General features: G+C 45.4%; 1 protein-coding gene across 1 annotated transcript in view; it reads right to left on the reverse strand.

The window, feature by feature from the left end:
- The window catches only part of PAQR8 (progestin and adipoQ receptor family member 8), a 44961-nt gene extending 18384 nt beyond the window's left edge, over positions 1–26577 (reverse strand). The window contains exon 1 of the mRNA XM_066359210.1: positions 26440–26577. The gene's annotated coding sequence lies outside the window, so the exon portion shown is untranslated. The remainder of the gene's footprint in view (positions 1–26439) is intronic.
- Between the last annotated feature and the right edge of the window lie 390 nt (positions 26578–26967).

Consider the following 26967-nt stretch of genomic DNA (forward strand, 5'->3'; position numbering starts at 1 on the left):
AGACAGACAGGAAGGGAGAGATGAGAAGCATCAACTTGTAGTTGCGTCATTTCAGTTGTTCATTGATTGCTTTCTCATATGTGCCCTGACTAAGGGACTACAGCCAAGCCAGTGACCCCTTGCTCAAGTCAGCGACCTTGGGCTCAAGCCAGCGACCTTTGGGCTCAAGCCAGCAACCATAGGGTCATGTCTATGATCCCACGCTCAAGCCAGCAACCTCAAGGTTTCAAACCTGGGTCCTTTGCATCCCAGTCTGACACTCTATCCACTGCACCACCGCCTGGTCAGGCTTGTGAATGTTCTTTTAAAATAGACTATTTTTTAGGTTCCTGGCAAAACTGAAACAGCACAGAGAGTTACCATATATCCCTGTCTCCACATATGTATGCATAAGCCTCCCTCACTATCAACATCCCCACCAGGATGGTGCATTTGTTACAATCAGTGAAGCTACACTGATACATCATTACATCCAAAGTCCATAGTTTAAACAAGGCTTCAACCTTGGTGGTGTACACTATGGGTGTAGATAAATGTGTATAATATCATGCAAAACTGTCTCACTTCCCCCAAAATCCTATGCGCTCCCTACCTTCCCACCTAACTAACCCCTGGCAACCACTGATCTTCTTTACTGTTTCCACATTTTTTCCTTTTCCTGAATGGCATTCGTTGGAATCATATTGTTTGTAACCTTCTCAAATTGGCTTCTTTCTAGTATATTCATTTAAAGTTACCAGTTTATGTATCCATTCACCTACTGTAGGACATCTTGGTTGCTTCCAAATTTTAGAAATTATGAGGAAATCTGCCATAACCATCCATGTGCTGGTTCTTCTGCATACATCAGTTTTCAACTCACTTGGGCAAATACCAAGGAGCATGCTTGCCGAATCTGAATTTTCTTCCTTGTTACCTCCTGTACTTTCCACGTCCCAGCTAATCTCCTCACTTCAGTGGTACTATTTTCCAAACGCAGCCATGTGGACACAGAACGCACCTTCCACATGCCATAAACAGTATCTGTGTTTAATTCTATGGGAGAATTCGGAGGAGCTGGGAAGTATGGAAAGCACAGAAGCAGTCTACTACAGTCAATCAACAGGTTAGCCGGAATTGATGATCATTTTTCTTCTGAGACTTCTTGTTTGGGTAAAGGCAAGCTCTGCTACCTGAAATGCTTGGTAATGAAAGCCTAGGGAGAGGAGTCTCCCTGGACTGTTCCTAAGAGTGTAGCCTCCGCCTCATTCGTGCGGGCTGGCGTCAGTAGCACAGCCTCTGGGCTTGTTCTAGCCTTTCTTGGGCAGGAAGCTCCATCACCCATCGGGATACCTGCTGGGACCCGGGCCAGCCCAGGTGAACCCTGAAGAGACCTGCAGGCTTCCACTGGCAGGAAATCAATCTTGGAAATGTACTTTCCATAGCAGAATAATCAGATAACAAATTGAGTCTGGGTGGGAGCGCTATGTAAGGAATGTGGTTTCCTAGCCATGAAAAGTTAACCCTTTTGCAGCAAATGCAGTGCTCTCGCTGGGTGGTCCCCGGGCTAGGGCTTTTTCTTCGCTGCTAAGAAACGATCACTTCATTCTCAGTTTCCTTTTATATAGCCTCAAGGCCTTGGTTCTGCTCCACATTGGCCATGAAGAAGTCTTCTCTAAGCCACCTTCTCCCTGACTCTTTACCTGTCTATTCTACACGTTTGGTATTGGAACACACAGACTCATGTGCTACTTCGCGGATGTGTGTGGTGAGCCCTGTCTCTCCTCTGGATTGGGTTGCAAGCTCCTTGAGACAGGAACACTGACTTTCCCATTCTCCGTTTCTCCTATTGGCAACTATCCGAGTAAGGGTGCCCCAGAATGTGTCAATAGAAAGTGGTTCAAACACAAAGTGAAACAAGACTCTCCTTTGGCCCTCCTTGCTTCTAAAGGTAAAACTGGTGAGATCTGAGATAATGAAAATGCGAGGCATTTTTCAAAAGGAAACACCATTTGAGTTGGATGCTTATCAGCGTGTGGTTCATCTAAGTGGTAGGTATCCTTTAACAGTATTTAAATTGCTCACTGATCGCCAATCCTCAACTCACTGTTGGTCCGTCTCCCCCTACCATTGGTACTTTTGTCCTCAAGAATGTCCAAGCGGAGATGCAGGAAATAGAGAGGCAAGGCCAGCTAAAAGAGTAAAATAACGTTGGAGCAGGAGTCAGAAGACCTAGTTTTTTATTCTTGTTGCACAGAAGAAGGCAGAATGGACTGTCCTGGTTCTCTGAACAAGCCACACACATCACATTGCCAATGTTAATTGTACCCCTCTATGCCTGGCAAAGCCTGCCTCTCTTTCGCATTCAGGCCGAGATATAATCTCCTCTGTGAAGTTTAGCAACAGCCTCAAGCTGAGTGAAGCACATCCTGTTGCATTAAGCACAGCCTTGGCACCCCCCAGCATTGCGTTGTAACCGATTGTGCATGCTTCTTCCTTTACAAAACTTAGAAAATTAAAAAAAAAATTTTTTTTTAGTTTGATTGTGAGAAAAGTTGAAGCGCAGAGAATTTAAATGACCTATTCAAAGCCCTAATCCCAGTCAGCCATAAAGGATGGGCAGGCCAATCTGCTTCTGACTTCGGTGTCCCAAGAGCCCAGCCACCTGTGCCTCAGAAAGAGAAAGTCCACCAAACATGAACGGTGAAGGAGGGGATCGCTGAGAAGTGAGTGCCTGGCCGCGTCTGAGCTGCTGACAGACGGGAATCCTGGCTCGCTGTAACATCTTAAGTGTGTTATCCAAGCAACCACTCCCAAATCACTCCAGGAGGCTCTCCTGTAGGGTATCCCTGACAACCTCGCTCCTCCTCCCAGCGTGGCCTCTTCTACGATGGGAAGTAGTAATTCCTAATCAGTGGCTGATCTGGCTGCAAAGCATTAGTCAGACCACAGAGGAGCTCTGTTCTACTCAGTCAGGTCAATAATCAGGACCTGTCACACAGCAGCAGAGTTCATCTCCCCGGCATTAAAACCCCCGGCCCAGCCTGTGAGTTCTACCGCGGCGGTTACCACTCACTGCTCAAGATTACATTCCTGCCAAGATCTCCAATTGGAAGTTCCCCCTTCCCGAGCACAACACTCCTGACTCCGATCCATCGTGTTTTCTCACACCTGCTAACACACTCGGGCTCCTCGTCACCTCTACTCCTCCAGCACCTCTTCTCTCTTAGTCCGCGTGCCTCATCTGGCCCCTCTGCCCTCTCAACACAGACTGGGCCTGGAGCTTGCCTTCTTCCACTAGAAGCACTGTTATCACCTCTATACATACATCTCATGACAACAGTATGTCACCACGGGGGAAAGGAGAAGCCTGTCTCCTTCACAGACACTGTGTTGGGAGAAACCGGAGGTCCAGGGGGATACACTCAGCTCGAAGACCCCCTGGAGCTAAATGACTGTAGGTACTTGCTTCTGCGTCAGGATCCAGGAAAACATTCCTTCTCCTCTTTATTGTCGAAGCACCCATGATATTATATTTATTATGGCAGTAGTTTTAGAAGAATTCTGTTCAGAACTAAAAGAAGTCCAATATTGGGCAGAGAAGAATGTTACTAAAAACAGCGTGGAGGTGGGGAAGAGGCATTTCCAAGATCAGTGCTGTGCTTGTTTAGTCAACCAATGTTTACTGCCATCAGCGTAGAGAGGACTTAAAGAGGAAATCCATTCCTCCTCACTCCACTTCGTCCTGTGACCTTAGCAATTATTATACAACTGTAGCCTGGGGCCAGAGTCACAAAGAGTCCTGTGTGTTTAATGGTTATAGTGTAGCTTCAGAATCCTCGGCCAGGGACAGGCTTGCAGAGGAGCAAAAGTGCCTCTACCAGTAGGTGATTGGTGAGTAGGGGTGGGGCATGGCAAGAGACCGCTTCCTGATTCCAAAGGAGAGATTCATGCACATTACACTTTCTTTTTTTTTTCTTTTCTTTTCTTTTTTTTTTTTTTAGCGAGACAGGGACAGAGAGGAAGGGAAAGAGATAAGAAGCATCAACTGGTGGTTGCAGCAGTTTAGTTGCTCATTGATTGCTTCTCATATGTGCCTTCTCATGAGGCTCCAGCTGAGTGAGTGACCCCTTGCTTAAGCCAGTGACCTTGGACTCAAGCCAGAAATCTAGGGCTTCAAACCAGTGACCTTTGGGCTCAAGCCAGCAACCATGGGGTCATGTCTATGATCCCACTCACAAGTCGGTGACCCCGCGCTCAAGCTGGTGACCCCGCATTCAAGCTGGTGAGCCCAAGGAGCCTGCGCTCAAGCCAGCAACTTTGGAATCTGGGTCCTCAGTGTCCCAGGTCGACACTCAATCCATTGCACCACTGCCTAGTCAGGCTATACTTCTTTCTTATTAGATGTGGAACAGGTTACAAAATGAGATGTGTAAAAATCAGTTCAAGAATTCAGAACTGCAAACGTCTTTCAATTTCTTCATGAGTACAAAGTACTGGTTTGAATGATGGTAACTTGGTGTTTATCTCAGCCTCATAAATTAGTAATAAAACATGTCCGGGTTGCAGGATGTTTCTCAGCAGCTCGCCACCCCGTGCTATTCGACCTGCCACTTGGAGAATAACTGAACTAAGAACCCTCCAGCTTCCCTACCTCGTCACGGGTTGACAGAAAGGTCAGCGGAAGCCTTGAACATCCTTGTATGAAGAAGGAGTTTAAAGCTCCTACTGGAAATGGCTTAAGCAACAATGGGCAAATGTAGGATTAACTAAAAAGTCAAACTCCTGATTGTCGTTTCTAGGTCAGTTTCACTTTAGAGAGGGCCAAGTATAAGAACAGCCATTTCTCTTTACTGTAACATAACCTCCAGTCTCAGATGACATCGGATTGTCTGTGCAGGTGCCACCTGAGTGCCCAGATTGTTTTCCAGCTGAAATGCCACGGCCACGGTTTCTGCATCAGCTGCCCACCAACATAAAGCCGAAAGATACACAGCCCTTGCCCACTGCCTCGGCACTGCCACACAAAACCTGTGGGCCCCGGGAAACTTAGACTCTGATTGTAAGAGCAGCCAAGAGATCAGACTCCTTCCAGTGACTGGAATCCAGTCCTTGCTCAAATCTCACCTTCGCAACAGCCCTACTGATCTAATAATGCATTTGCCTCCTCCCAGCACTCGAGAACCCCCTTACTAGCTTTTTCTTTGTTTTCTGTAGTGATTTTTACCTGTGAGTTATTTCCTCATACTTCTAGAATCTTGTGGTGAAACACACCTAACAAAGTTTCCCTTCTTAACCCCTGTTACGTGTTAAGTAACAGTTTAGTACTGTTAAGGACATCCACGTTGTTGTGCAGGCAGTCTTCAGAATTCCCATCTTGCAAAACTAACACTCTGTACCTATTAAACAACTCCCCACTCTCCTCTTCCTCCAACCCCTGGCAAACACTCTTCTACTTTCTGTTTCTATGAATTTGACTTCTCACAATACCACATATAGTAAAACCAATCCTACAGCATTTGTCTTTTTGTGACTAGCTTATTTCACTTAGCATAATGTCCACCAGGTTCACCCACATTGTAGCATGGGTCAGAATTTCCTTCCTTTTTAAGACTGAATAATATTACGTTGTACATATACACTATGCTTTGTTCATCTACTTATCTGCTGATGGACACTTGGGTCATTTCTACCTTTTGGCCATTGTGAATAATGCTGCTATGAACATAGGTGTTCAAGTATCTCTTTAAGACCCTGCTTTCAATTCTTATGGGTATATACTCAGAAGCAGAATTTATGGATCACTGGTAATTTTATTTTTTAATTTTTTGAGCACCTGTCATACTGTTTTCCATAGTGGTTGCACCATTTTATATGCTTATCACAATGCATAAGAGTGCTAATTTCTCTGCACCGTCAACACTTGTAATTATTTGTTTTTTTATTGTAGCCATCCTAATGCATATGATATTAATATATCATTACTATTTATTGTTTATTATCTGTCCTACTCAGCACTATGCTGGTCTAGAATATGAGCCCCACTGGCAGAGGGATTTTTGTCTATTTGCTCACTGTTACATCCCTTGCACCTAGTACAGTACTTGGCATATGGTAAACGCTCAGTAAATATTCATGTTAAGATGAATAAATGAATTGGTAAAAGAAAGACGCACTGAAAGTAAACTGGCCTTTACTTTCCCTGTTTCTATGTCAAAATCTCAATCTGGCTGTGAACTAATATGTGTGTGTGCCCAACACGTGTGTACATATGTTATCTTTACCTGAACTGCTTAGGACCTTATGAAAGCAATTATCCCTTTAACAAATAGTTGCTGGCTGTCTGCTGTGTGCCATTATGATGTTCAATATTATTCAGATGGAATAATATTGTAGCATGTGGAAATCAGGTCTTTTGTTTGTTTTCAGAGCTCACAAGAAAACCAAGGAGAGAATCTGTAGTGCACAGAAAACCGAGTTATTCCCTGGCCTGGGGTATGCCAATGCCCATTCCATATCTGCTCATTGGTAACAAAGATGCCTCCATATAAACACAACCAAAGGCGAGCTGAGCTTCCCTCACTGAGCTTCCCTCACTGAGCTTCCCTCACTGAGCTTCCCTCACTGAGCCTGCTTCTGCCCTGTGCTCCTGGTTCCTCCCAAAGTCCATGGCAGCACCCAGGTGCTCAAGCCAGAAGCCAGACAGATACATTTTTCTTTTTTATCTTAACCCAGTACACCTCTCTATCTAGTCACCGATATTATGATAATGACTCACATATATTGAGCACTTACTCTATGCTAAGAACAGCTCCAAGTTCTTTGTATGTTATTAACCTCTTGAGTAGTATGAACGTTCATGTACGTCCTCGTGCCTCCTGACCATCCAGAGTACAATCATACAAAATTTTTTATTTTAATAATGTGTAAGGCAACATTAAAAAAGGTAAATGTATATTCTTCTTGTTTCCATAAATTGGTTATCAAACAAACATGATTTTAACTGGAAGTGGAACTAATTTTATTTTTTGAAAAAAAAAACCCACTCACTTCCAGGGGTCAACGAGCATGAAAAAAACTCATTACTCAAAGGGTTGAATAATTTATTCCTCACAACGCTATGAAACGGAGTGCGTGGAAGGTGTTCAGAACAGGCTGTCCCAAGATACGTTACTCTGCATGTTGAACATTCTGAGCTAAAGGAAACCAAGACCCTGCGAGCTCAGGAGAAACTTTTATATCTCTCTTAAAGAATTTAAATTCAGGCCTGGCATATGGTGGCTCAGCGGATAAAGGGTCACCGGTTCGAAACCCCGGGTTTGCCTGCTCAAGGTACGCACCGTAAGCAATCACTGAACAAGTCAAGTGAAGCAGCTATGAGCTGATACTTCTCGCTCCCCCACCCCTCTCTTTCCTCTCTCTGTAAAATCAATAAGTGAAATCTTTACAATAAATGAATAAATAGATAAATAAATAAAAGAATTTAACTCAAAATTAACTTCTTATGACTTATCTATATGGTTCTTATGACTTATCTTTAGGGCAAACATCTAATTGCTGATCATCGGCTCTTCTTATAGTCCTGGGCTTATCCTCCACCCTGCTGAAAGCCCAGGGCACCTTACCTCATTTCAGTATGTCATATACACCACATGTTTACCTTTCCATCTCTGAACTTCTTTTTTTATACATATACACAGTTCATAGAGGTTACTTGCAACTTTACAAAAAATTTTTTCAATTACTGTTAACGTTTCATATAATTTTGTATTAGTTTCAGGTGTACAGCACAGTGGTTAGACAATCATACACAGTACGCAGTGTCCCCGATACTGCCAGTGCCCGCCTGACACCATCCCTAGCTATTACAATATTGTGGACTACATTTCCTACACTGTGCTTTACATCACTGTGACTATTTTGTAACTCCCAATCTGTATTTCTTAACACCTTCACATTTTTACACCTGGCCCCCCAACATCCCTCCCCCCTGACAACCATCAATCTGTCCTCCGTGTCTATGAGTCTGTTTCTGTTTTGTTTGTTTGTCTATATTGTTCTTTTGATTCACAGACAAGTGAAATCATATGGTATTTGTCTTTCTCTGACTGATTTATTTCACTTAGCATGATACCCTCTAGGTCCATCCATGCTCTCGCAAATGGTAAGATCTCATTCTTTTTTTATGGCTAATATTCCATTGTACATATGTATGCACTGCGGTGTTTTTATGCACTTGTCTATTGATACACACTTGGGTTGCTTCCATATCTTTGCTGTCGTAAATAATGCTGCGTGAACTTCTTATGTATATGGGCTTCCCATACATACATATGTAGTTAACGTTGATTATTTTCTCTTACTAAACTATCTCAGATTGGTTTAATTACTAGAGCGGCTGAATAAAGCTAGAAAAGCAGAGGAACATTTCTTCCTCCCCCACAGAGTGCAGAGGAGGGAGCAGGTTCAGTCCCTTGCCCAAAGTCACCCAGCCAGGATTTGAAGCCAGAATCCACACACAGGAAGTCTCGCTCCAACGGCAAATGACCTGAATTTCTAAACTTTTCAGGAAATGCTGTTTCGGCTTCATATATTGAAAGTCACTCTAAAATGCATTTGTTTACTGTGCTAAACATGTAAGTGAAAATAATCTTGATAATTCAGGTCTATCCAAGTCCATCATCTCCTTCTGGGTATCACTGATCACCACGCAGCATGGATAACAGAGATATCATCGGTCAGAAAGATTGGATAATGTCTCTGGACAGTCTAGAGCAGGGGTCTCAAACTCAACTCAGCATGTGAGCCGCAGAGCAAGATCACAGCCGTTCAGCGGGCCGCACTAGGTCTACAAAAGGCAACTGTTACGCAACACTTTTCAGTGTCACAAAACGACCAGAAACTGTAGTTCGTGGATTAGTCTGCGGGCCGCACAAAATTGTTCGGCGGGCCGCATGCAGCCCGCGGGCCGCGAGTTTGAGACCCCTGGTCTAGAGTCCTCCTGGGAAGTTGATCTTAAACAACAATTTTAGTAGGACTTTATATTTTCCTGCGATTTGATGTGCTTTTTTTTCCCCATAGTGGACTATATCAGTAAAAATTAGCTTAACTGAAGACTTTGATTAATCAAAGCTATGCTGTAGTAGAGACACCGTAATTAATATCAATAAGGCACATCCATTATAAATGACATTTAAAAGTGGACAACTTTTTCTTCTTTGAGGTTGTATTGATCTTGGAGGCAAAGCGAGCCGGAAGGCATAAGGTCCCCATCCCACTCGCATCAATTTAAATGAATCACATACTTAAAAATAAACCGCAATCCTTCTGGCACCAGCAGTGCCATCTGTAAACTGAGAATAATAACGGCCAACAATGTAAGATTTCTGAATTAAAACTGAAAAAAGAAATGTAATTACAAGCCTACAACAAGATGACTGACTGCAGGTCTAGAAAGTGTCACTTTATAAGTTTTAAGCTCTTTTAGTATGTAAAAGCCGACATTACATAAATTCACCATGAAGTTAACGTTCAGATAAGATGCTTTTCAATAAGATGATTTTTAATGCCAAAGGGTGCATTTTAAAGTCGCCAGGGTGTCTTTAGAAAACAAAAGATACACTATCAACCAGAAGCTACTCTGGCGAGTTCCACAGATCATACGGCCTTGGAAGAGACAAGCACTTATTGTTACCAGGAAACTCAAGGTCAGTACTTCCAGTTTCAGTTCCAACACCCTGCCGTTCCCTGGGACGAAGACTTGCAGTCTCCACTGAAAGTTGCAATTATTCTCCAACTCGCTATTTCAGCCTCAGAGCCATTCATCCCCCTTAGAGAATTCGACTTCTTCTGACCACTTGTTATAGCAAAACAACAACAGCAAACGATGTGTTTTTTTTATTTTACTTTTTGCTTTCTTTTCATATGACATCCGAAAAGATAAAGTAATGAGTAATAAAAAGAAGTGATTTCCGCTTACATTATGATTTTTAGATAAGAGTACACACTTAAAAAGAAGGGGCGGGGACTCTAAATCTAACCTAATTCTTAAAAAATACCTTTGAAATACTTGGCCAATCTAATGCTTATTTGCCTACATGGCTCTCCCATCTTCCTCCACCCCCAACACCCAGTGGAGACTTCTGAAATGGAAAAGTACCTCAACTGGCCCGTGCTGGTTTTCCAAAATGAGCCTTGATTTAGCTTTTTTTGGCAAAGAAATGTTCTGTCGATTAAAACAAGAGGAAACCAAACCAAAGAGAGAAAGAAAAACCACACTTGTGCACACACAGCCTAATCCTAAACCCCCAACAGCAGCCTGGGCACCCGCTTTCAATGGTCCTGGGGACAGCCAGGCTGGGGGCAGCCCACACAGTCAGCCAGCACCATTTATCAGAAGGTAATGATTCCGGGTGACTCCAGACTGGCCCAAGCCATTCCTATAGCCCAGTGCACCATCTGTAATGTGGTCATGAATACTTAAAACATCTTCTGTCAAGAAACTCCTGCTGCTTCACAGGCATATATCTTAATACCCTCCAAATCTCTTCAAAAGTAAAGAGAATTGTTAGTTACCTGAGAGTGAGTTCATTATAACCAGGCACTAAGTTTCTTGCTTTCACAACTCATTGAACGACACTGAATCTAAAGTCAGCTTAATATAACTGCTATACCAGATTAGGAACTCCTTAGGACAGGCTCTGGGCCATCTCCTTAAATTCCTCTTAAGCATTAAGCATTCCATTTCTCCCAAGAAAAGAATGAATGTCATTAGTCTTCCTGACTAACCAACCAATCTCCAGACCTACTGTGAGTTGAAAAGGGCGAGTCTCTCGACCTCCAAATCTTCCTAGAGAATCATCAACATTTCAAACATTCTCCCCCATCATCTGCTTTCCAGAAGGGCTTAGCCTTCTTGGGTGGTAACATTCCTCCTCCCTCTGACCCGATTCTTGGTGAAAGAGGAGAGCTGGTCCCTAGCTATTATCTACCTAATGTGGCCACAAAAAAGACTCAGGGGGTTTTAGTGTGGGAGGAAGGGCTTTTACAGCCTACTTACTTAGGAAACAGCAAATAGATTTCAACCTTCATGCCAACCTGGTTGATAAAGGCTTACTGCAGTCATGTATTGGGAGGCATTCCAGGCTTAGGCCAAATTTAGTCAGAGAGGTGCTGTGGTGCATTTTCTATGTCTACCCCGGGCTCTTGAGGGACACCGGACTCAGGAGAGAGCTGTTGCACAGAGCCCTGTACAGTACTTGCCATTCCTGAGCAAACTCTACTATGAAGTTCTAAGCAACTTGCTATCCACCATTTTCCCCCTTGACTTTTTAAAAAAGTAGAAGTCACATCATCACAAAAAAACTATTTTGAACCTGACTGGTGGTGGCACATTAGATTGGAGCATCAACCAGAAACACTGAGGTTGCAGGTTCAAAATCCAAGGGCCCTGGCTTGAATATGAGGTCACCAGCTTGAGCACAGGATCAGTCACTGGCTTGACTGCAGGGTCATTGACAGAATCCCGAAGCTGCTAGCTTGAGCTCAAAGTCGCTGGTTTGAGCAGGGGTCACTGGCTTGGCTTGAGCCTGAGGTTGCTGGTCCAATCCCCAGCAAGGCATGTATGAGAAGCAATCAATGCACAATTAAGTGGAGCAATGAGTTGATGCTTCTCTCTCTCTCTCTCTCTTTCTTTCTCACTCTCAAAAAAAAACAAAACAACAACACCAAAACTATTTTGAAATCTTTACAATGAATACTTAAAAAAAGTACACACTCGCTGAAAAAGGACAACAGCTGAGGTCCTCAATGGCATGTTCCAGAGACAGCCAAAGGAGGAATTTTAAAGCTCTTCCTCCACGGCACATCACAAGTACCACCGTTTGGTGTTCCGTGGGCAAGAGGGTTGAGAAGAAGCTGCCTTATTCTCCAGCAGTTATAGGGCTTCTGGGACTGCAGGAGGGAGGGGGAAGGAAAAGAGACTGAGGCTTGAGAAACAAGCAGATGTCAGTGACCCCAAAGACAAAGCGAAGTGTTAAGCAGAAAGTCAATGCGATGCTTGTTCTGTTAGGAAAAAATGGAGACTCAGTTTCTTGAACTTGAACTAGCAAAGCTCTCTGGATCAATCAATAGTATTCACTTGCTTTCTGCTTTGTTCTTAACACTGACAGACCCAGTGGGCGCACACAAGGCGACTGACACGGTTCCTTTCACAGCAAGCTTATGATACTGCTCTCCCTCTCCCCCGAGGTGGGCTGGGACAGCAGGGGCCAGATCAGATCTCTCGGAGAGACAGAGTTGGCCTCTCAACATCTACTCCAACTGTGTCAGCCCACCGGCTCCCAGGTGAGGACAACATTTTTGGTAGTCACAGGAGTACACAGCAGGCAAGAGACCTTAGAAAAGGCAAGGGAGAGGAGGAAGACATGTGATTCTGGAGGCAAAGAAACACAATTAGCTGTGCTAGAAACCAACTGAAAAGACCCAGTGGGAAGACTTTGATTCCTTCTGCCAAGAGAGAAAACCAAAGAAAAAAAATCATTTTAAAAGAAGCCTTTTATTTCCCTTGGCAGCCACGGCCCAGTGACTGTCATATTTTCTGTCAAAGTCCTTTTCACTGTGGGTTTCTCCAGCATTTCAAACACTCTCACAACTGTGGTACTTTGTCAGTTTTGCTGCCCAAATAGGATCCACTAATATCAGGCTGTTTTTTTCATTCTCGGAGATGACAATTCCAAGTCAGTCACAGCCATTCTGTCTGTCCCTCTGTACCAAAACAGATCCAATCTGCTGCAATGGTTGGATGGGTGAATTTACAGAAACCAACAGTTGTACTCCTGGTAGTGTGCACTTCTCACTCCAGGATCCAATTCCATGCTGTGGGATCAGCTACAACAGAGGGGTTGGTTGCAACCCTCCAGCATGGTGGTTAAGAGGACGGGCTCTGGAGATAGGCAACTTGGGTTTGAATCCTGACTCTGCTACTTAGAAGTGCTGTGACCTTGGCCAACTACTTTAACCTCCTGTGTCTCATTATCTTCATCTATGAGGATATAACGGTATCTATTAGGAATGTTGTGATGTTTAAAGAATCATCATAAAAGAGTCCTTATCTTTTAGAAGGACATTCTGAAATTTTCACAAATAATAATGTCTTCAGTTTACTTCAAAATCATCTGGAGGTAAGGTATATACACGAAGAAGTTGGCCCTAAGTTAATTGTTGAAGTTGAGGGATGAACATGTGGGGGTTTCTATCTATCTACCTCTGTCTGTTCAAAATTTCCTATAACAGAAAATCTAGAGAGAGAGAAGAAAATAGAGGTAATACTACTAGTATAAAGCATGTGTTCAACACATGTAATTTTATAAACCAGGAGGATCCCGAAGGCACTGTTCCTGGGTAGGAAAAGCACCTCAAAGGTAGCCTGCCTCTCTAGAGACCGAGGCGGTCAGGGGCCAGCAAGGGGTGTCGCGGTGGGGACTGCACTGAGAACTTCACTGTCACTCTAGGCTAGCTGTTACTGTCCAACCTTTCCACCATCAAGCCTGTTTTAAATTATTTTTAGTTCTCTATGCTTTTAAAGTTTCCTAAATCAACCACATCCATCAAATATTCATTATCCTATATCTTTTAGTCAGATACACATAAGCACATGTCAGAATTCTGAGTCAGAGTTTAAATGAGCTGGTAGGTGGCTCCACATTGAGCTCTAGCTGAAAGCAAAACACTTCCAAGTTTTAATGACCTGTGCAACTATCTGGCCCACACATAGGTAGATCTGTAGGCATATGAAATAATGAAAAATAGCTCAACGTGCCTCCCCCCCCCATCCCTATCTCCTGCCGCCAGAGTCTATGCCTCCAACAGGTCAATAGGCTCAGGGAGCCATATAGATAAAGCCAAAGTCAGTCCCAGAAACTCCAGCTTCCGAAATCGCTTAGACAAGATGATCGCAGGAAATCCCACGCTGCACCAAGTCCAAGTTAGACCTGCATTCTACGGAGCCCTTAATTCAATCCAAACTTACCTGCCCCGTGCCCTCCCGCAGACAAGGAATTTCCAACCCCAGGCTGGACGCTTACTAACTGTAATGGCCTTGGGCTAGCCACTTCATTTTTGTTTTCTCCTGGGTAAACTGCAGTATCTCCCTCCTAAGGCTGTTTCAGGGATTAGAGAGAATGCAAATAGAATGTATTCGTTGCACAATGCATGGCACATAGTAATTGCTCAATACATAGTAGCCATTTTACATCTCTGTATTCCTTCTTGTATGCATGGATGTATTATTATAATTACCTCCTCTGGATTTAATAAAAAGCATTTATTTATTGATTTTAGAGAGAGAGGAAGGGAGAGAGAAAGATAGAGACAGGAACACAGATCTGCTTCTGTATGTGCCCTGACGGGGGTTCGAACCAGCAACCTCTGCACTTTGCGATGATGCTCTGACCAACCAAGCTATCGGGCCAGGGTTTCCTTTTGACTTTGGCTAATAAATTTAGACCCAGTGGTTCTCCAGGTCATGAGACATATCAGAGACACATAATTATAAACGGTTTACATTTTTAATGTGAAAAAATTTTAATGCAGAGATTGCACCTTCTTCAGAGAGCTGATGTATAGATCACTATGTTACTGTCATCAGTACCTACATGTACTCCCCTAAGTGGTTCCAGCTTCACCTTCCGTAAGTGTCCCCTGACAACATCTTTTAAATTAAAAAAAGAAAATTATGGAAAGTAGAAAGTCAGGAAAAAAATATGGCCGAGTTCAGTTCTATCAAAGCCGTTCTCATTACCATTGTGAGACATTCGCTGAACGTCTACTGTATACATATTGCTAAGAGGATCAATGGATGAGACAGGTGTAAGTAATAAAGCAGAGATCCATTAGCAAAGACTTTAGTGGTAACCCAGTAGTAACCAGGCTTCTCTAGGGAAGTGTAGGGCTAATCTAAAGTCTTAATTTTATCCTTCTTTATCCTTAACCTTCTCTAAAAAAAAATGGCTCTCCCTGACCTTATTCTGATTTACTGTTCCTTTTTTATTTTTTAAGATTTTTATTTATGGATTTTTTTTAGAAAGAGAGAAAGGAGGAGAGGAGCGGGAAGCATCAACTCACAGTAGTTGCCTCTCATATGTGTCCCGACCCAGCAATCCTGGGGTCTTGAACTGGCGACCTCAGCACTCCAGGTCGACAATCCATCCACTGCGCCACCACAGGTGAGGCATGATTTAGTGCTCTTCATACCACTTTACTACCTAAAGTTATATATCTCCTAACTTCATTTTTATTGTCCATCTCTTCCCAAGAGAATAATGTTATAGAAAAGAAGGGATCTTGAGGCCCTGGCCGGTTGGCTCAGTGGTAGAGCGTCGGCCTGGCGTGCGGAAGTCCCGGGTTCGATTCCCGGCCAGGGCACACAGGAGAGGCACCCATCTGCTTCTCCACCCCTCCCCCTCTCCTTCCTCTCTGTCTCTCTCTTCCCCTCCCGCAGCCGAGGCTCCATTGGAGCAAAAAGATGGCCCGGGCGCTGGGGATGGCTCATTGGCCTCTGCCTCAGGCGCTAGAGTGGCTCTGGTCGCGACAGAACAACGCCCCGGATGGGCAGAGCATCGCCCCCTGGTGGGCAGAGCGTCGCCCCTGGTGGGCGTGCCGGGTGGATCCTGGTCGGGCGCATGCGGGAGTCTGTCTGACTGCCTCCCCGTTTCCAGCTTCAGAAAAATCAAAAAAAAAAAAAAAAAAAAAAAAAAAAAAAAAAAAAAGAAGGGATCTTGAGCATCTCTGGGTCTCCAACACATAAAACTGTGCCAAGGAAGGCCCTTGAAAATATTTTTTTAATTTTTTCATTAACTGATTTTAGTGAGAGAGGGGTAGAGAGAGAGAAGCATCGATCTGTTCCTGAATGTGCCCTGACCAGGGATCGAACCAGCGACCTCTGCACTTCAGGATGATGCTCCAGTCAACCGAGCCTCCTGGCCAGGCCAAAAATTATTTTTAATTAATGATTTCATTTCCTTTTCTCCAAACAGTCAACTGCAAAAAGAAATCTAAGTCTGAAATCCTGTTGTACGTATTCCTTAGGTAGCTGATCCCCACGACCCCCTGCGGAAGACAGAGCATAAGAAATCCCCACGTCCTACGTGAAGCCGCGCCTGCACCACGGAGAGACGCGAGCGGAATGAAGCCACTTCCTCGGGCCTCATACACGTATGCCGTTCTGATTTTTGCCTCTGTGCTGCTGCCTATGTTGTTCCTCCGTGAGAAATGTCCACCTCTCTATCCAAACATTAGCCCTCTTTCAAGATCTCATGCAGGTCAACTCACCTCATCTACTCCTGACTGTCGGAGCTTCCACTGACTTGACCCTTTTCTGAACGGAGTGACATTCACCTACCACCTGCAGCTGTAAACAGTCTGAAATTCTCTTCCATGTGAGAAAAACCTGATGCTTCAAATGTATTCCAGGCTCCTTATGCACAGAACCCATACTTTATGCTGCTCATCTAGCAGTGTGGGGCGCTTATTAAATAATCGACACAAATCCCTAGATAAACAGATGGATTTCCTATTTGAACCCCACCTCTGCCATGCTGGCATGATTCCATTTGCGTCCCAAGAACACCTACTTCTTTTTTCTTCCTTTCCTCCCAAGTACAACTTTGTCAGAGTGGCTCTCCAGCTGCAAAGACCTAAAATGATTGACACCTCAGATGAGACATTATCAGGGACCCTGTGAATTGATGGCAGCAACTAAAAAGGTGGCATTGCTTCCAGGGACGTAAGCCACAAACAACTAGTCACTGTTCAGTATGTTTTAGAGAAAGAGAGAAAGGGAAATAAGGCCAGGCAATCCAAGAAATACTGACAGCACTTTATGAACTAACCTAAACCTCGGCACCAAACTGAGATTTGATGAATCTGTTTCCAACTCCCTGAAATGCTGTCCTGTTTCAATGTCCTTCTTGGAGATTTATCTGGACCTGCCCACCTGGGGACATCTGAGTACTGCAGCCAATTCCAACCTCAGCACTAGCCAGGCATGAGACTAACTCCACTTTCTAAAGCGCTCAGGATTCCTGGCAACCCAAAAGAAGGAGATTACTGCCTTTACCTTGCTCAAGCGGAGGAACAGAAAATCTAAGATGGGACTCCTGGAGTGAATTCTGTGGACGGAGTTAAATACACCATGGAAAATATAGATTTTCGAATTCAAGAGCCATTATACTCCAATGCTGATTTTATAATATCTTCCCTTTTCTTCCACATTTTATACAATTTTATCCATTCTCTTTAGAATGAGCCTCAAATGAAAAAAATGGTAGGTTTCACCAGCAAAAATTTCATTTCTTACATAAGTATGATCTACCAGCAATATTCAACAGAGTGAGTGTCTTTTAATTCCATCTTCAACTGGTTTGGGTAAGTGTGGCCTTCATCCAGTTTCCTGACTGTGGACTCCTACTGGGCCTTGGGTAGTATCTGAGACTCCAAAGAGCAGGGAGTAAAGACGGGGCTAATACATAATTTCAAGCTACTGATGAAAAGCAGCAAATCTCTATTATTTTCTTCTTTGCTCTTCTAAATCTTGGTCAACATCACTCTAGAAGGATAAATGTCTCCACCTCTAATGTTAGCTCTGTCTCAAGGCTAACAAAAAACTCTTAAATCAATAATCCTATCTCTGATCTCCTTCAAATTCTCCCAGTCCTAGGAAGGGCGGACTGGTCACAGCCAGGAGCGGGCTCAGCCTGGGGAAGGGGAGAGCTAGCCTGGGTTCTTCTCGGGGAGTGCTCATCTCATCTCGGAGTCCGGCTCAGCCTGGGAAAGGGGAGAGCTGGCCTGGGTTCTTCTCGGGGAGTGCTCATCTCGGAGTCCGGCTCAGCCTGGAAAAGGGGAGAGCTGGCCTGGGTTCTCCTCGGGGAGAGCTCATCTCGGAGTCCGGCTCAGCCTGGGAAAGGGGAGAAGCTAGCCTGGGTTCTCCTCGGGGAGTGCTCATCTCGGAGTCCGGCTCAGCCTGGGAGAGGGGAGAGCTAGCCTGGGATCTTCTCGGGGAGTGCTCATCTCGGAGTCCGGCTCAGCCTGGGAGAGGGGAGAGCTAGCCTGGGATCTTCTCGGGGAGTGCTCATCTCGGAGTCCGGCTCAGCCTGGGAGAGGGGAGAGTCCGGCTCAGCCTGGGAGAGGGGAGAGCTGGCCTGGGTTCTTCTCGGGGAGTGCTCATCTCGGAGTCCGGCTCAGCCTGGGGAAGGGGAGAGCTGGCCTGGGTTCTTCTCGGGGAGTGCTCATCTCGGAGTCCGGCTCAGCCTGGGAGAGGGGAGAGCTAGCCTGGGATCTTCTCGGGGAGTGCTCATCTCGGAGTCCGGACATTTCCCTGCTGACTACCTCTGCTCTACATGAACATTCATAATTACTACTAATTCACTCAACTGACAAATAGCAATCTGATATAGTACTGAATCTTCCTCATGTAAGAAAATAGGGACAGTTATTATAGTAGTTATCTAGACAGCTTGGAAATTTGCACCCTCCCAGAAAGGCAAAGAGGGAAACTCCTCCTGAAGCCCCAGGCTTAACAACAACCTGGTCATCCGACCCACTGACTTATTAAAGCAGAGAGCAGCTCTCTACCTTTGGGGAACTGTGGTTTTTCAACATCACGTGTAACAATGTGGAGTCTAATTCTTTCATTCTAATCTTCTGAACAGGTAACCAACCCGTGTCCTCCAATGGACATGGGGCCTGAGCTTTGCTTTGGTCTGATGTGCAAGTATTTAAAAGCCATGGTAAATACTTTCCCTGCCTATCTTTGAAGTGGAGGGTCACCTCTGAAATTTACTTCCAAACTATAACCTCCATAAGGGTAGGAATTGCATTTTTGCCCATCATTTTATCCCTAGTGTATAGCACAGACCCTGGCCCTTAATATTGGATGGATGGATGGATGGATGGACGGACAGACAAACATGATATCATTTGGTTCCCAGACCACTGAGAAGCCCATCCAGATCTCACTCCACAAGGGTTAGCGTTCAGTTTCCTCCTCAGCCAGGACTAACCAAGCCACACCATGAATTTCAGTAATTCACGCCACTGAGTATCACAAACAGCCCGAGCAAGTTTCCATAAAGTAGGTCTGGACAGAAGACAGGACTTTCCCCCTTTAATTACTGGGTGGTGGGGGTGAGAATTTCGAGCCACACTCATAAGGGAAGGTGAGTGGAAGCTACAGCTACTAGGGTGTTATAAATTGAATGTCTGCACCTTTGGTAAGGAATTAGGGTTAGAGGAGGTCATTAGGGCTTAGTAGAGAACAAAGAAAGAGAGCTTTCTTGCTGCATTCACTCAGCTCTCACTGTCTGTCTCTTGGTCTCTCTCTCTCTCTCTCTCTGCTGCATGAAGACACAGCAAGAAGGTGGCCATCTACAAACCAGGAAGAGGGCCCTCAGAGCACCTGGACGTACTGGCACCTTGATCTCGCACTTCCCAATCTTCCAGGAAGAGAAATAAATCCCTGTTGTTTAAGGCAGCCAGTCTGTGGTACTTTGTTATGGTAGCCCTAGCTGACTCAGACGCAGGGCCATTTCCCTGACATTTAAATTGTCCCTAGAGATAGGAGCCTAGAATCTTAGAGACATGCCCACAGACAAGTACTGGGGCAACAGAGCACAAAATAAGGAACGTGACCTTGCCATCAGAACTCTGCTCCTTGGGCAAGTCCCAACCTCTCTGCACCACGGTTTCTTCATCTCTAAGAGGGGGCTAATCACAGTATTGTCTTCTTCTTGCGTTGTGCTGAGAATTAAATGAGGTAATAGAAACATATTTCCTGGCACTATTAAGTGGCCCATCGGCCATTATTTTTACAATGCTGAGGCGGCCTCCTGTTCCAGCTGCAGCTTCTTTACACAGGATCTGGTAGATCAGACCTAAAGAAGCGGTCCACAGAGCCCCGTGGCAGCGACCTGAAGCCCTGGGTTTGAGGCCCGGTTTTTGCCATTTGCTCGCAGTGACTTTGACAAATTTCTTAGCCTCTCTAACTCCAAGACTGCTTCATCTGTAAAAAAACATCAGTATGATGATATTGGCTCTCCACACCTCTCACAGGATGGTTGCAAAAGTCACATTGCGGCTGTGTGCACAGAAATATTGCAAGAGGTAAGTTTGCCAATATTAATTAAATACCACTAAGGCTCTACAACAATGTTTTTAACCTTTTTTGACTGTAATCCACTAGAAGAAACGTATTTTACATAGCAAACAGGCATACATTCACTGAAACTTAAGCTTATCAAAATAACAATGTTACTTTGAGATTTTTAACTTGGTTCTCCCTTCCTTTTTTTTGTTGTTGCTTTCTTAATGCAGGTCATTCATTCCACAAGGCAGAGTCCTGACCCTCAGCTCATCCTGGGCATCAGAATCATCTGAGGAGCATTTTGAAAATCTGATGCCAGGGCCCTACCCACCAGGATTCTGAGTCAGTGGTTTGGAGCAGGCCTGGGCACCAGCATTCTTGGACAGCCCCAGGTGGTTCCCTTGTACAGCCAGGACCGAGCACCACACAGCTAATGGTTTCCATCTAGCTCACAGCTAAAACAGCACTGGGCAAGTCATTTACATCCCTGTCTGCTAAACACTCTCTGCACCCGGGGTGTCGTCCCTCGTCCCTCGTCCCTTGTCCCACTCCCAGCGGCAGAAGCTCTTCTGGTGACTGAGGGATTACTCGCCCCTGAGGCTTCAGTGTGCTCCTGGAAAACAGAGAAAGGAATGAAGATCAAAGGGGAGCCTGGGCTTTAAGGGGGGCCTCCTTCCTCCTCCCAGGGGCTGGGTAACTCCATGCAGGCCCAAATCTGGAATGCATTTGGAGGATTTTGCTAAAAGTGAAGAGACCCCCTACAAGAAATTTTTGCTTGAGTAGGAGGGGCTAAGGAAAAGTAAAGGAAACTGCCAGGCCTCCTTGTCTGCTCCGACCCTGCAGAGACAGGCGTTTCCATAGAGCTTGGAGTAAGTTCAGTTGAAGAGGGCTTCATGGCGAGGCTGTCTCCTCGGTGTGGTCCAGATGGAACAGAAACTCCTCTGTCCTCTGCTTATCTTTGCTCTACAGAAGAGAGGTGTGGGGACTGTCCTGTTCACCGGGTTGCTGTAATCTGCACTTAGCTGCCTAGAAGAACCAGGGCAGAACCTGGGCAGAAAGCAGGAGGTACCATGAATGCTGAAGGTTGTCAATCTATGTCCCTGCCCTTTTCTTGGACACACAGATGGGATCAAGAAACCTGTAGTGGTTCTGTACACAATTAGTTAAGAAAACCAAAGCTCTGTCTATTTAAGGCATATATACAGTCCCTGAATTTACTAACCTAACATAATAATACCAAGAGTTACCATTTACTGTGTGCCTTCAGTGTGCTAAGTATCTCATTTAATTCCATCGATTCTTTTCAGACATACATTTGATAGATTCTGAGGTTTAAGGTACTCACCCAGGGCTGTGCATTTAATAACAGGTGGGGCTAGGATGCTAACACTGGTTGATCCCCACTCCAGACCCCATGCTCTAGTCCAAGGTTTCTCAGCACTATAGACATTTGGGACTGGATTAAGTCTTTGTTGTGCGGGCCTGTCCTGTGCATCTGAAGATGCTTAGCGGCATCTCTACCCATTAGATGGCCATCAATACCCCCCCCCCCAGTGGGGACAATCAAAAATGTCTCCAAACATTGCCAAATGTCCTCTGGTAGTGGGCGGCAAAATCACCCCTCCTCTGCATTAAGAACCACTGATATAGACTAACCCACCATGCTGTATTGTATCCTGGTGCTTTATAAGTGCAACAATAATATCACCCTATCCTATTGTTAGATATCATTTTATAATTCACCACGTACTGTTACAGTCATTTTCTCCTTTCATGGCATTTGAATGCATGTCAAGATTTAATTCTGAAAGTGTTAATCCACCTCAAAATTATGAACACTATTAAGAGACCTTTAAATTTAGTCTTCTCCAAGAAATTGAAAGAAAAAAAAAGAGTGAAATCCTTTTAATCTTTGGCCCCACAAGCCCTTGGGAAAAGAAAAAAAACAACTTTTGCTAATGCATAGTCCTATGAGAGCACGTGATGTGAATTTCTGGAACACAAAGTCTGTTTCTTGTCCATCTATCTCCTGCACATACTTGCCTAAAACACAGAGAACTCTCACTAAATGTCACACATTGCAGGGACTATTACTTCATAGCAATCCTTAACCATTTGATAAAAACAAACTTAAAATTATATTCCCACAGTTTGTATCTTCCTAATTTATGTATATATTTTAGTATTTTTGTTTAGATTTTATTTATTCATTTTTAGAATAAGAGGAGAGAGAGAGAGAGAGAGAGAAGGGGGAGTAGCAGGAAGCATCAAATCCCATATGTGCCTTGACCAGGCAAACCCTGGGTTTTGAACAGGCGACCTTAGCATTCCAGGTCAACGCTTTATTCACTGTGCCACCAAAGGTCAGGCTATGTATATATTTTAATACAAAATTTACATTCTGAAAAAAAAATCAATGGCGATATCAATGGAAGAACTAAAAGCCTAGTACCAGGTTCTTCTTCCCCATCACTGAAAAAACAAAGTGGAGCAAAACTCAAGTTTAACTTGAGTTAAAACAAATGTTCACCAGAATCATCCCTTTTAATGTGGGCCAAGAGAACTGTAGCTATTTCATTAGAGTAATATTTTATTGGATCAAAGGGGAAAAAAGCTATAGGAAAAGCTTTTAAACTTTTCCATTCAGATTTTCATTAAACTCTACTATACTTAATACATAATCAAAACAGGAATGTTTGGTTTTATAAACATCTGATTTAAAAAATAAAGTAGCTAGCTCTAGCTGCTTTTAAGTCACTCTTCAAAAACTTCTAGGAGACCAGAAAAGTAAAAGCATAATGTTCTCATTCACATAGCCTTGTGCAAGCTCAGCTGAAGGGAATAGCGTTACCTGGGAAATGACAAATCTGTACATGGCTTCAAAGGGATTTTAACATAGCCATCCATAAACAATATGAATAACAAAACTAGCTAGAATTCCGCGGAGCACCGTTGTTTCAGACCCTGAACTCAGTGTTCTACATGCATAAATCTTATTCCAGGACCATGAAGTACATACTTATTAGCATCTTCGTTTTAAGGTAAGAAAACTGAGGCCAAAAGAGATGAACTAACTTGCCCAAGATCACAACCAGATGGAGAGTCAAGGGATGGCTGTACGAAGCTTTAGGTTATAGAACCTGAAAAAAAGAGGGGGGGGGGACTTAGGAAAACAGTAGAAGAGAAGGGAAATGTTACAGCACTTTTTCACACTGGATGCCAGGAAATCCCAAGAGTGAAACAGTTTTCAGAACATGTTCTCTAACCCTTGCTTCTACATAGGTCCTTCCACACAAAAGCTCAAGTACCAGCATTAACTACACACACAGGTGAGGTGACCTTCTGCGTACCTTTGTTTGGTGAGAAAGGGACTCTTTCGTTTATTTAGTTCTCTGTAAAAATGCAGTGATGAAAAGGGCCTGGTAAAGAGTACCTGCAAAGGAAGAGAAAGTATTTTCTCCAGTTCAACAGGCCATGAAGTACCATAATAAAGCAATAGGTCCAGTATATTTACACACGTACCAGAACATAAACACCCAAAAGAAGGTTGCACTTCAGTTACTTCCAACCCTAAACACATACACAGGCCTTCACTGGATGCTCATCTTGCAACTGCCGGTACTTCAAGAGGACTCTCATTACTCTAATGGGCATACTTCCTATTACAACCTTGACTCCCCACTTCAGAAGCCACAGTTGGCCCCCACATGTGTTTGGCTCTTTCCCAACTTCGGAAGGTTTGCCATCAGGCAGTAATTCAGCTAAATGCGTTGGAACTCTGAAGGCAGTGCCAAAGCACGAGCTCCAAAATTATTCTCAGCAATGACAGCATCTCCAGAATTAGTACACAGCTTGCCAAGATGAGGCTTTTGAAGGGGAGGGATACTCACTTGAATGTATAAATACTGGCATATTTCTTTTAACATTTGGATAAGGAATTGGAAGAATCGGCTAGCTTTCCGTCCAAGTGAATAAATATTCACTTGCTGCAATAATGATAATGCAGATTGTGTTCAAGGTTTTGACCAGCCCCTTAATGAAAACAAGCTTGTCCTTATAAAATGGATAAACCAGTTTCCTGTTAATTTACATAATTATTGAGGAGATTCCCTTTTCAAGAAGAAGAAAACAGGGTCCAACTAATGCCAGTTGCCAACGTGGTCCTTGATCCTCCAAGGAAGCTCAAATCTCAGTGTGTGTCACAAGATGAACTTATATCCAGGACAGAAGGAGTTGGGGGTCATCGACCTCTTCCTGCTTCCCCAAAGCCCAAGATCCTTCCAGGAGAGAAATCTATATAACAGAATCCTGGGCCCTGGATCTTCCTGAATTAGCATTTTTTAAAAAATTGGTGACAAGACAGAGAGAGAGACAGAAGGACAGATAGGGACAGACAGACAGGAAGGGAGAGAGATGAGAAGCATCAATTCTTTGTTGTGGTTCCTTAGTCTCCTTAGTTGTTCATTAATTGCTTTCTCATATGTGCATTGACTGGGGGGCTACAGGTGAGCAAGTGACCCTTGCTCAAGCCAGTGACCTTGGGCTTTAAGCCAGAGACCTTTGGGCTCAGGCCAGTGACCATGGGCTCATGTCTATGGTCCCAAGCTCAAGCCAGAGGCCCCGCACTCAAGCTGGTGAGCCCACACTAAAGCCAGATGAGCCTGTTGACCTCAGAGTTTCAAACCTGGGTCCTCCCTGTCCCAGTCCAATGCTCTATCCACTGCGCCACCGCCTGGTCGGGCATGAATTAGCTCTTACACCAAACTAATTATCATACAGAAGGGGAGATGGAACGCAGGGCAAACAACAGAAAACCAAACCCCCTCCCAAAACAACAACAACAACAACAACAAAAAAAGCAGACACTGGCCTTGTCATCTGTTTGCCTTAGACACACAGTTAGATAGCCATTCACTGAGGTTCTAAGTGAGCAGCCAAGCTCCCTGACAGGTGACCTGGACACCTCAGGGGTGGCTACAGACTGTGAACATCTTAAGAAAGCAAAGGCAGTCCACTTTCCAAGTAGGAAGTTATCTTCAGTAACAACTTCATCAGCACAAACAATCCCCAAAACTGTATAACACTCCTGGTGTTTATTTGGCTGAGGAATGCAGTGCATTTGTGTGCAGTGTGTGTGTGTGTGCAAATGCGCGTCTGTGCGGTGTGTGCACATTTGATTTTCCTCCAGATTTTACTCAGAAACAGCCCCACAGAGTGCAAGGGAGGAGTGGGGAGCAAGTAGCACAGGTGGATCTAAAAATTACACACCCCTTTGTTATGAGTTATGCCTAAGGCACACATATAGGTAGATCTTCCCTGTACCTCTGAAATCTCACTCCTTAACTGTTTTTTTGAACCCAGACTCTTCTCATCTGGTGTCTGACAAAAATCGCTTTTAACCCAGTTCAGCAATAAGGGGTGCAACAAAGAGCCCGTCGCGGTCTCCCCCTTGTCAGTCGTTAGCTGAAGGTCCACGGCTGCCTTCAGGTGTCCGCGTCAGGTCACCGAAAGGTCTCCTCCCTAGTCTCCCCTGCCCAAGTTGCCAACGAGCCTGCTGGGTGCGGAGTGCCCACCTGCCCCATCTGGGGCTGCCCGGTCTTGCTCTCTCGAGTGGCTGCTCGGTCGAGGTGTCCACGACCCCATTCCACCGAGGGGGCCGCGTTCCCGTGGCTGAGACGTTGTCCAAGCCCCTGACCACCACCCACCCGGCCATCTCGGATCCCCGCGGCGTTCCATCCGTCCAACCCCCTCTTCTTCATAACGTAACAGGCTGCTCCCAGGCTCTCCACACCCCACGGCTTCCAGCGGCCCCCTCTCGGAGTAGCCCCTTCCCTCTTTCCCCAGAGCAGCCCCAAGCCTCGCCCCTATCCTTTCTGGGGTTCCCTTCCCTCCGGCCCCCCCCGCCCCGCCCTCCGCGGGTTTCCTCTACTCCGCACTCCCCTCCCGGGTTCTGTTCTACGCCCCACGGAGGGCGCCCCAAGAATGCGGATAAGCACTCCCGCTTGCGACTCCCGGGCTCCCAAACGGGAGATCCCCTAGGTCGCGGTCCTGACCCCTCCGTCCTTCAGTTCGGGTTCCGAGACTCTCTACCGTCGCGATCTTGACCCGCCCCCTCGCCCTCGGGGTTGGGGCACTGACACTCCGCCCCGGGCTCGCGTTCCTCAACAGCGCGGTTCCGAACGCCCCTAGGGGCTCGGGTCCTGGGGTTCCCCTATGCCGCGATCCTGACATCCCCGCCCGGCGTGCTCGCCCCCGGCGCTACCCAGTAACGCGGTCCTGTGCCCCGGCCTGACCCGCTCCGCGCCTCTCGCTGTGGGACTCACTGTCGTGGGCAGCGCTGGGTCCTCTGTGCGCGCAGCTTAGTCCGGCCCAGCCCGCAGTCCCACTCGATTTCCGTCTACCAGCTTCCAGCAAGCGGCTGTGACCCCGGCCCGCGAAGCACTGGGGAGCGGCCGGGAAAAGGGGACGGGCGAGGGCGGTCACTTCCAGGCTCCGCCCCTTCCCGGCCCGGGGGCGGGATGCGCAGACCTGGGTACACCCCTCCGCCGTCCGCTGCGTCCCGTGCAGCCGCCGCGGAGGAAGTTGGCTGACGCCTCTTCCTTCCAGCCAGGGCTCAGACCAGCGCAGCCCCCTCTACAGCTGATGAGAGCCTAGGAATTACGAGAGAAAGAGACGCATTAACCGCTGTCCAATTCTTAACAAGAGCTCACCCCAGGGACCTCTCCCAAGTCTTTGGGGGTGGTAGGGGGTGGGATGGGACGGACAAACAATAGCAAACTTGACCTCAAGATTGATTCAGTTCCTGGCCTCTTCTCTCCACTTCCATCTGCCCGTGCAGGGTCATTCTGCTT

Source organism: Saccopteryx leptura, chromosome 1 (assembly GCF_036850995.1).
Source record: "Saccopteryx leptura isolate mSacLep1 chromosome 1, mSacLep1_pri_phased_curated, whole genome shotgun sequence".
NCBI classification, from domain to species: Eukaryota; Metazoa; Chordata; class Mammalia; order Chiroptera; family Emballonuridae; genus Saccopteryx; species Saccopteryx leptura.